Here is an 11609-nt window from a genome sequence, read left to right as displayed (position 1 = left end):
GCACAAGTCTAGGGTGTTAAAGGCCCATTCTTTAGTGCGCCAACATATCAATTGCTCTAGAGGAAGAGCGTCGTCGTTGTTTGGCTCTTGAGGAGTCACACAACGTTGATCAAGCTAAAATACAAAAAGATCTTTATCATGCTATTGGTCTTACCCGTGTGCTTAATTCCGAGAAAGTTGCACATGGGGTTGGTCTTGAGACACTCAAGGAAGAATTTGACACACTTGACAAGGATCACAATGTCTTGAAATGTGTTCATTTCTCTCTTAAAGAGTCTCACGATCAACTCCAGGTAAAACTAAACAAGGAGAGTTCTACCTGTCTTCCTTTTGTTCTAATTGATAATGCTTGTGCTACTAACCCTTGTTGTGAGCATGCGCATCTTGTGGAGGAGAATTCGAAGTTGAAAGAATAACTTGAAAATGGCCTTGTGTCATGCATCCAAGGCTAGAAGAACCTAAATGACCTTTTGAGTAATCAAAAGGAAGTTGTAGGAAAGGAGGGACTTTGGTTTGCACCCAAGTCTAAGAAGAAAAAGAAGAACAAGACCAATCTATCTTCCCCTCTCAATGACAATTTTGTCAAAGAGGGTGAGAGTACTCCTAAGAAGATGAAGAACGAGGAAGGGGTAATAATGCAAAGAAGGTCAAAACCACCTCTACCAACAAAGTCGGCTTTAACCCCTCTTATGTTTTATGCCTTGCTAGTGATGGGCATGTTTATGCTAAGTTTGTTGGTTCTTATTATGAGTACATTGAATGGGATATTTGTATTCCTAAGACCCTTGTTTATAACATCAAAGGACCCACTCAATAATGGGTACCTAAATCCAAGCATTGATCTCTTGTAGGAGTTTGCTTCCGGTGGAGTGTCATGGTTGCTCGACAGTGGAGCCACAAATCATATGACCGGGAGCAAGGACTTGGTGGTGGATGTGCATCCAATTCCATCTATGCCCACCCATGTCCAATTTGCTGATGCTCAACATCTAAGTTAAAGGGATTTGGCAAGGTGGTCATCCCTCAAGAATTATCTATAGAAAAGGTCATGCTTGTTGAGTATCTTGCATACAATTTGCTTCCCGTTCGTCAGCTTGTATTTATGGGCTTTGTCACATTGTTTAATCGTGTTACCGTGGCCCTTTTGTGGAGAAAGACTCTTAAAGTAGCCTTTGTTGGACGTGTCGAGAACGGTATCTATGTGGTGAAGTTTTTGGAGGGACCTACTAAGATCGCGACTTGTCTAATGGCCAAAGTTGATGTGAGTTGGCTTTGGCACCGCCGGCTAGCTCATGTCAATATGAGATCTTTGCAAATTGTCCTCAAAGGGGACCATGCTCGTGGACTAACAAATGTATGTTCTGCCACAGACCTTGCTTGGAGTGCTTGTATTGAAGGAAAGCTTCATGAAACGGCTCACCGTCCCATGACTATCATCTACCACTACTGGAATTCCTATATTTGCCGTCTGCCAAATCTTTGCCATCAGCCAGCAGACGACGAAGAACCTCTTTACCGTGTGTTGGCAAAAAACAGACGGTAAAGAGGAGGCTGATGGCAAAATACATATTTGCCATCAGCCACCTCTTTGCCGTCTGTCAACAAACGACAAAGGTAGGGATGGCAGACGGCAAAGCTATCCCACCCCACCCCTCCTCTCTCCCCATCCCACCCCGGCCCCACCCAACCCTTTGCCGTGTGCCTGACTAGCTTTGCCGTCCGTGGCAGACGGCAAAGGGGATGGACCCCCCAAACGTTAACGGTCGCCGCGCGCCCCACCTCTCTCCTCTCTCCCACGCATTCTCTCTCACTGCTCTCCCCTCAGCGCCGCCGCAGCAGCCCCCGGCCCCCAGCGCCGCCGCCGCCCCACCGCCGCCGCCGCCCCACCGCCGCCGCCGCCGACGCCACCCCACCCCACCTCACCCCCTCTCTCTGCGAGCGCCGCCGCCTCCCTCGTCGTCACCCTCCGCCCGCACCCTCGCCCTCGCCCTCCTCGTCGTCCTTCCTCCGCCCGCACCCTTGCCCTCGCCCTCCTCACCGTCCTCCCTCCTCCATCGCCCTCCCATCACCGGCCAGACCCCGTCCTCGCTCAGCGGCACTCCTCCCTCCACCGGCTTGGAGCAGCAACCCCATGGCAATGACGAGGTCACCCGGACGCCATTGACTCCCGAGACCAGCGTCGGAGCCAGGAGCAGCAGCCCTTCGACCGATTCCTCTCGCCCAAATCACAAGGTCAGCTCCAACAATGGATTTCTACCAATGTTTTTTGACTTTGGATAAGTACTAGTGGACTGGACAGAAACTTGTTATGTGTTGAATATCCCTTAATTAGTTTATGCCACCACAATCTTGTTTTAGTTTAGGTTTAGGTTTAGATTTAGTTTTAGTTTAGGTTTATGTTTAGTCTTAGGTTTATGTTTAGTCTTAGGTTAGTTTCCTGTTTAGTATAAGAAAATAAGAAAATGTAGAAGAAGAAGAAGAATAAGTCGAAGAAGAAAAAAGGAGAAGGAGAAGAAGAAGAGCTACAGGAGGAGGAGGAGAAGAAGAAGAATAAAAAGAAGAAGAAGAAGAAGGAAAATAAGAAGGAATAAAAGGAAAAGGCAAAAGGAAAATAAGAAAAGAATAATAAGAAGAAGGAGAAAGGAGAAGAAAAAAAAAGAAGAAGAAGGAAAAGAAGAAGAATGAAAAGAAGATGAGGAGAAGAAAGAAGAAGAAGAAGAAGAAGAAGAAGAAAAATAGGAGAGGAAGAGAAGAATAAGAGGAAAAAAGAAGATAAGAAGAAGAAGAAGAAGAAGAAGAAGAAGGAGGAGGAGGAGGAGAAGGCCAAGGACCTTCTAGTCCTTCTCCTCCTCCTCCTTCTTCTCCTTCTCCTCCTTCTTCTTGATTTCTTCTTCTTCTCCTCCTCCTCCTCCTTCTTCTCCTCTTTCATATTATCCTTGCTTTAGTTAACCCAAAAATGACATAATTAGCCCATTTAGCTCCAAAATACCATAATAAGCTCAAAATGGCATAAGAACCTTGGTTAGCTCATTAATATTATATACTTAGCTTGTTTTCCTCTAAAATGACATAATTGGAATATTTGTGTTGATCGGGTGGATTTACATGTGATAGTTGTCTCGTCGCTGTGAGGTCTGCTATGCGAAGACCTGCCCGTGCGTTGTACGAGCTCCGCCCCTGCATTCGTGGGTCAGTACAAATTTCATCTCCTCCCCGCCCCTTCATTTACTGTGGCTCGCTTTCCGGATGCAACTTTCTAGATTTAGGTAATTCAATTAATTTATCAGTATGCGTTACCACTATGCGTCTCCCGTTCGAAAGGGCGACATCTATAAATATGCATGTCTTTGCATATTTATAACCGCCATCCTTCCGAATTGTCCAACATTATCCATGGACAGCCCGAGTATGTTTAGATTGGGTTCGTTTTCCCGTATGCTGTGCTCTGGATCCGATGCGGAATTTCGTCAGTGCCTCCCTGTTGTTCTCCGGATGCACATCCTCTCTGTTTATTGCGGAGACGTGTATCAGGAGAACAGCAGGGAGGTGCTGCCGAAATTTTGCGTTGGATCCGGAGCAGAGCATGGGAAAACGAACCCAATCTACACATACTCGGGTGGGATTAGGACCTATCTTTACCTATTAGCGTGTAGGTTGCCTGGACGTAATAAAAATGGCGAAAGATGAATATAAATGCTAAATTATATATAAATATATTTCTTGTGTCTTTAGTAGCTACGCAAGATGAGTGATCGTGCGTGGATGTATACCGGTCACCCTAGTCAGAAAGTATGACGAAAGAATGGTTTTTAAAAACAAAGGAATTTTTGAAAGCCGCATTCGCAAATGGCCGGGAAAGAAACTATTGCCCCTGTCCTGGATGCGACAACTATAAAAAGACGACAGAGGCTGTAATGATTAAACACCTGCAGAGGAGGGGTTTTAAGCCTAATTATACGGTGTGGACATTTCATGGTGAGTCTATACAACGCACAAGAGCTGAGGTGGTAACTGGGATCGAAGACATGGTGCAAGACTTTGATGATGCTCGGGATTCGGAAGATGAGATGGAGGAATCTGCAAAGGCCTTTTATGAAATGTTGGAGTCTTCAAAACGTCCTCTCCATGAGCACACCGAGCTCTGTCAGCTGGATGCAATTGCACAAGTAATGGCTCTGAAGGCTCAGTTCAACTTGGGAAGAGAATGCTACGACGCGATGATGACACTATTTGGACGTTTCCTACCCAAAGGCCATGTCATGCCTGCAAACCTGTACCAGTCGGACAAAATACTTCGTGTACTTAAGATGCCCTATGAGAAGATAGATGCATGTGAGAAAGGATGTGTCTTATTTAGGAAGGAGTATGCACACTTGGACTATTGTCCCAATTGCGAGTCTTGCAGGTATCTTGTGGTAGACAATGGTATGGGTGAGAAGAGGCAGACCAAAATCGCAGTTAGTGTTCTTCGGTATATGCCAATCGTACCAAGACTTCAACGTCTTTTCATGGTCGAAGAGACAACCAGACAGATGACATGGCACAAATTGGGCAAAAGAACCGAACTAGAGGCAGATGGGAATAAGATGATGGTACACACATCGGATGGGGAAGCGTGGAAACATTTCGATGGATTGCATCAGGATAAAGCGGCAGATCCAAGGAATCCTCGAGTCTGCGCCGCCACGGATGGTTTTAATGCCTTCGGCATGACGACAACCCAATACAATTGTTGGCCTGTATTTGTCATTCCACTGAATCTCCCCCCCGGGCAGATTATGCAAAGAAAGAACATATTTCTGACGTTGATAATTCCAGGGCCCAATTATCCGGGGAAGAATATGAATGTGTACCTGCAACCGCTTAAGGATGAATTGGAAGAAGCTTGGGAAAATGGGGTCAAGACATACGATGCCGCTAGAAAAGAAAACTTCAAAATGCATGTGTGGTACATGTACTCTATGCATGACTTGCCAGCGTATGCGCTATTCTCTGGATGGTGTGTGCATGGAAGGTTCCCGTGCCCCCAATGCAAGGCAGCTCTTCAGTTTCATTGGTTGAAGGAGGGTCGGAAGTATTCTTTCTTTGACTTGCATAGACAGTTCCTGGATCCTGACCATCAGTTCAGAAAAGACAAGAAGAACTTTACCAAAGGTAAAGTTGTCAAAAACTTGGCACCACATGCGTTCACAGGCCAACAGATCCTGGATCAGTTAAACGCCCTCGAGCCTGATCCAGAGCGTCTAGGGTATTTCAAGGGGTATAATTCAAAACATGCCTGGACTCACAAGCCATGCTTCTGGGATCTGCCTTACTTCAAAGACCTCCTTCTTCCACACAATATTGACATGATGCACACTGAAAAGAATATCGGAGAGGCTATTTTTGGTACATTGTTCCACATAGATGGGAAGACAAAGGATAATATTAAGGCTAGAGTCGATCAAGAGACACTATGTCATAGACCGTTACAAAACATGTGAGAAGGCAAAGGAAAGCAGAAGTGGTCGAAGCCAAAGGCCTGGTTCAATCTTGGAAGGCCAGCTATGAGGGAAATTATCTTGTGGGTCAAAATGCACTTGATGTTCCCCGATGGGTATACAGCGAATCTAAAGAGGGGAGCGAGTCTTGAAAAATTAAAAATCTTTGGTCTCAAGAGTCATGATTGGCACATATGGCTAGAGCGGGTAATGCGGGTGATGTTACGTGGCTTTATTCCTGAGGATGAATGGCTAGTACTGGCGGAGCTGAGCTATTTCTTCCATGTTCTTTGTGCGAAAGAATTGTCGCCTGGCGTGGTAGAAGACATGGAGGAGTTTGCACCGGAGTTGTTGTGCAAGTTAGACAAGATCTTTCCACCGGGCTTCTTTAATCCAATGCAGCATTTGATTTTACATCTACCGACCGAGGCAAGATTGGGTGGGCCCGTGCAAAATCGTTGGTGCTTTGCAACTGAGAGGATGCAGAAGACCCTTCGAGCTAAATGTAAAAATAAGCGTAGAATTGAAGCATCGATGGCTGAGGCATTCATTACTGAGGAGGTGGCAAACTTTGTGACAGCACACTACGAAGCCAAAAATCATCATTTGCATAATCCGAAGCCTCGGCACAATGATGGAGACCCTAAAAAAGGTTGGTCCAACCTCAGCCTATTCAAAGGGAAGCTCGCACCAGCCGGTGCTTCGAAACCAATAGTGTTGGATATCGAAGAATGGCGGAACATTTCGTTGTATATCTTCAACAACCTAACAGAAGTGCGGCCGTACATCGAGTGAGTTCTCGGCACATTTTCCCGTAACTTCTTATTCATTTGAACTGCTCTTATTTCCGGATATTTCAAACAGCCGTTACATCGTCAAATTCTCGGATGGAGCGGTGATCGAAAATGATTCCGTCGAAGAGTATGAGCTTCTGTCAAAGACAGGAGGCGGCTATCCCGGTTTCATCTCTTGGTTCAAACAAACGGTAATTATCAATAATGGACCATTTCATTCTTGGTCTAACTTGCGGCTAATGCAACAACCGTTTCGTATTAAACTTGTAGGCTAATTCAGAGTCTATGGACGCCGAATTGAGACAAGTCGCTAATGGTTTTGACTATAAGGTCCGTTCATTTGAGAAATACAACATCAACGGGTATCTCTTTCGTACCTTTGGCAAAGAGCTATCTATGCCCGACCGGAAATCTACAAATTGTGGTGTCTCTGCTATCGGCGAAGGTGTTATCGAGTATTATGGAAGAGTTGAAGCAATTTATGAACTACAATTCTATGGTGAAAACCCACCGAACGTCGTAGTCTTCAAATGTTATTGGTTCCAGCCGAAGGAGACTAGAAGGACTCATGAACATATAGGACTAGTCGAAATCAATCCAAACACCCATTTAGATGTTCCCGATGTCTATATTACGGCTCAACAGGCGACCCAAGTTTTCTACCTACCATGGGCATGCCAAACGGATAAGAATCTGGAAGGTTGGTATGTTGTTTATGAAGTGCCGCCACATGTCAAACCACCTCTCCCAAATGAACAGGATTATGAACCTCACATTAACCCAGACACATATGATGGAGAATTCTTCCCACAAACACGTCTTTCCAAGAAACGTTTCAAGAACCGCCGTGCTTCATCCAAGAACATGGAAGTAGACAGCGACAATGAATCCGACTCCAGCCCTGAGCCGGAACCAGAAGACCTGGAACTCGTAGAGGTTACTGATGCGGATGACCTGTCAATGCTTCAACGATTAAAGGAAGGCATTTCACAACTTCACGCCGTTGAACCCGATGAGCACGTCATTCATGAAGACATGCGTGATAGTGATGATGATGATGCATTTATTGATGATGATTATTAGTTTGTAAGATTCACAACTTAAATTATATATATTTTAATCTTTATTATTCATGTCAGTCATTCAATTTTTCTATGTTGTACTAATTTCTTTTAATCTTTATCATGGCAGGTATTGAAAGATGGTGGGCGCGGGTCCAGATCGCTCGACGGGTTCTTCCCAGGTGCCCCGCACGAGGGGTGGTACTTCCATTCCACCCCAATCTCTTCGTAGAGCCTTGGCAGACAGTCTTTCGACACCAGCCGTGGGTTCTTCTTCGTCGGCGGCATTGCCCGCTGGGAGAGGTGCTGGTCGGGTAGGGAAGAAGGGGAAGGGTACAGGGAGAGGTGGTGGCCGCGGAAGATCCAGGAGGACTGTTGAGCCGTCCTCGCCACCACCACCAGCTCATTCACCCGAGCATAGGACTAGTATGGTCGACCCGTTTGCGGAGGAGGCTACGGGGACTCCGGTCCAGGAGCCTGGTGTTCACGGGCATTCGTCCCATGAGACTCCGGTCCAGGATCAGCCTCGGGTAGAGGTGCACTCGGCCCAGGAGCAGCCAGAGGAGACTACGGTTCCGGAGGCTTCACTCGACGTGGAGAGGTCCGGATGGGAGCCTTGGCCGGATCGTACCGAGTTGCCGGATTGGACCGAGGGTCCGGGTGGCTCAGGGGGCGGGGATGGCGGGGATGAGCTTACGGATAGCGAGGGCGATGTGCAGGTGGACGGGGCCCCGGCTACCGTGTACAAGCGTGGTAGTACACGTCTCCCGGTCGCCCCGGCTACCCGCGAGGAGAGGGCGGTGATTAAACCTGAAGGAGATAGGTAAGTACATTTACCCTTTTTTTAGCTTTTGCCTTCAAGTTTGTTCAAATATCTAATGCGCTGACCTTATCATACTGCAGGGGATGGGTACACCCTCTTGGAGTCAGTAGGCTGAACTCCGTCCTTGGTGTGCTTTGCCGGACAAATTTCCCGGGGTTTGTCACGTTGCCTGGTGATGGTCAGGTTCCTACACTAGGAGCGCAGGCCCCGCCGGAGGAGATTATACATGGTGTCTTGTGCCACACGAGGGCCGAGATGGTGATCAGGAGCTTTTGGGTAAATTATCGTTTTACATAATCTAAAATTAACAATATAGCTAATTATGGTACTAATCGGTGTTTTCACGTTTGATTGCAGACCTTCTATAGGTGTGAGGATGGATATGAGGAGGCGGCGGCCAGGGTCCTCGAGGTCGAGTGTAGGCGGTTACTACAGAACTTGCGCCACGAGGCTCGGCCGCAGGCTATTCAAGATTACTACGCCATGCGTGGTATTAAGAAGGAGAAGAAGGATTGTCGCGGAAAGTTTCTGAAGAAGGAGCAATACATGAAGGTAATTACCTATTCTTAAGTCCTTCTACGTAGTTTTCTTGATTTAATTCATAGGCGTAGCGCTGAAAATTGTTTCTAATAACTTACAGGTGCCCCCGAGATGGTGTGCGGATAAGATGGATTGTTGGGAGGCGTTGGTTGATGAGTGGTGCACAGGCAGCTGGCGAGCCGTCCACGATAATGCGAAGGATCGGCGTAGCCAAATGGTTGGTGTGCCACACCATCAAGGTAGCGCCAACTTACTTCAGTTTGGACGAAACTGGGTATGTGATTTGCTTCATGATTCATGCAATTCATTCTTATGCTAATATTTTGTTCCTCTCTTTTAGGCGCATCACAATAAGACTGAGATGCCACACTTGTACGACCTTTATGGCATGGCCCATACTGCCTCGTACAAGAAGGTGAAGGCATTCTCTGAGTCTGACCTGGATGATCCCAGTAACTTCACCAACATATCATCCCACCAGAAGCTCATGGCATACAGGGACGCGGGGAAAGCTACGAAAGGGGATGACATTAACCGTAGCCAGGAACCTTTGGATCCAGAGCTGGTGATGATATCTGGTGGCGGGAGGCCCCATGGCTCGATAGCCATTGGAGATGAGATAATACGTTGTCCACTCACTCTTCCGGAGATCAAGGCGCGCCAGTCGAGCAACTGTCTTGAGATAACGCGTCGTCCACGGCCAGTCGAACTTGCCATCGAGGTTAGTTGTACGGACTAAGAACACTTTCATCCATTTCATTATGTGTGTCACCATAGATCATTACTGTGGTAACGAGGAATGGTTTTTCAGGCTGCTCTTCAGAAAGAGAGAGCGGCAAACCAGGCTGCTCTTGAGAAAGAGAGATTGGCAAGCCAGGCTCCTCTTCAGGCTGCTCTTGATGAGAGGGACCAGAGCACGGCACGATTGCTTGAGGAGGAGAGGGCCCGGAATGAGGCGGGTCAACGGGCCGTGTACGAGCTTTTTGTGGTATGTTTTTTTTCACATTAGCCAAATCATGTGTGTAATGTCTGTTTCAATACTAACTAATACGACCCACTCTTCAGGGTTTGTGCGAGAAGAGTGGTCAAGTCCCTCCGCCGATGCCCGTCTTCTCTTCGATTGGCACGGTGAGTTTCATTATAAACTAGTATTAATAATTGAGTGTCATCATGCTAACTGATACATTGCAAAATATCTTTTCTGCAGAATAACTCCCGAGCGGCATCGCACGACCCTTCTCCAGGGCAATCGTCTCCAAACGAAGCCGACGCGAGCAACCGTGGTGTTTCTCCTCCTTGATGACCACTACGGTAAGTTTCTCCTCCAAACTTAGCTTGTTTTCCTCTAAAATGAGATAATTAGCCAATTTAGCTCCAAGAAGACATAATTAGGTAATTTAGCTCAAAAAAGGCATAATTAGGTAATTTAGCTCAAAAAAGACATAAAGAGGAGGAGGAGGAGGAGGAGGAGGAGGAGGCCAAGGCCAATTTGGCGTCCCGGCCGCCAGAATGTCATCGTGAGGGCGTCGAAGTCCCACACGATGGGCCCGAGGGTCCGGAGAAAGTCCACACCGAGGATGAAGTCGAAACAGCCGAGGTCGATGCCGGCACAGCTAATGGAAAAGCGTTCGCCCCCGATGGTGATGGGAACGTCGCGGGCGAGTCCATGACACTGGAGGCGGTCACCGTTGGCCACCGTGATCCGGAGGCGCTCCCCGCCCATGGTCGGAATAGCTAGACGACGCATGGTTGCCTCGGGCAGGAAGTTATGAGTCGAGCCCATATCCAGCAAGGCGACCAGCTGCTCGCCATGGATCGTCACGGGCAGCAACATGGTCCGCTCATGGCGGATGCCGGTGAGGGCGTGGAGAGAGACGACGCAGGCCGTCGCCGTAAAATCTGCGGCCGGGTCTGGTGCGTCGTTCGTCTCGTCCGCCTCGGTGTAGTCGACCGTCTCCAAGTAGAAGAGGCGGGGGCAGACTTGTGTCGGCGTGTAGGGCTCATCGCAGTTAAAGCAAAGACCCTGACGTCGACGCTCCTGCTGCTCGCCCGGGGACAACCTGCGGAAGGTCCGTGTGGCGGCCGGAGGTGCGGCCGTTGCGGCTGGCGGAGGCCGGCCCGGTGCTGGAAGGGTCGGCACGGGTCGACTGAGCTGGCGGCCGCCCCATCCAGGCGGTTGCTGCAGTGCCTGGGCCCGCTGCTCGAAGGCCCGGGCGTAGTACATGGCGGACTGAAGGTCGGGGGGTTCCCGGAGCTCGACATCCACGCGAATATGGTCCGGTAGGCCACCCACAAAGAGCTCAGCACGCTGAGACGCGGATATGCCTGGCGCGTGGCATGCCAGGGCTTGGAATCGGTCGGCGTAGTCCTGGACCACTGAGGTAAACGGTAAGCGGCCGAGGGCTGCCAGTCGGCTGCCACGGATGGGGGGGCCAAACCGGAAAAGGCAGAGCTCGCGAAAGCGGTCCCACGGTGGCATGCCGCCCTCGTCTTGCTCGAGGGCGTAGTACCAAGTCTGGGCAGTACCACGGAGATGATAGGACGCGAGCCAGGTGCGATCCGACGCGAGCGTCCGCTGCCCCCGAAAGAACTGCTCGCACTGGTTGAGCCAGTTGAGGGGGTCTTCCGCGCCGTCGTAAGTGGTGAAGTTCAGCTTAGCGAACCGAGGAGATGTCGGCCCGCCGTGTTCGGGAGCCGCGGATGTCGGTGGCCTCGCGTATGCCGGGTCGGTAAACTCCGGGCCGTAGGGCGCCGAGCTGGAGGACCGCTCGAACGGCAGAGAGGGCGCCGGGTGTTCCGGTGCCGGGGTATAGATCGGACCTGAAGATGATCCGGCTGCCCACGCGGGAATTGGCGATGGCGATGACGGGAACTGCACCTGGTGCAGGGGCCGACCGGTGGTTCGGGGCGC

This window comes from Hordeum vulgare, chromosome 2H (assembly GCF_904849725.1).
Source record: "Hordeum vulgare subsp. vulgare chromosome 2H, MorexV3_pseudomolecules_assembly, whole genome shotgun sequence".
Lineage (NCBI taxonomy): Eukaryota > Viridiplantae > Streptophyta > Magnoliopsida > Poales > Poaceae > Hordeum > Hordeum vulgare.
The sequence above is the reverse complement of the archived record's forward strand: the minus strand, read 5'-3'. Positions refer to the sequence as shown.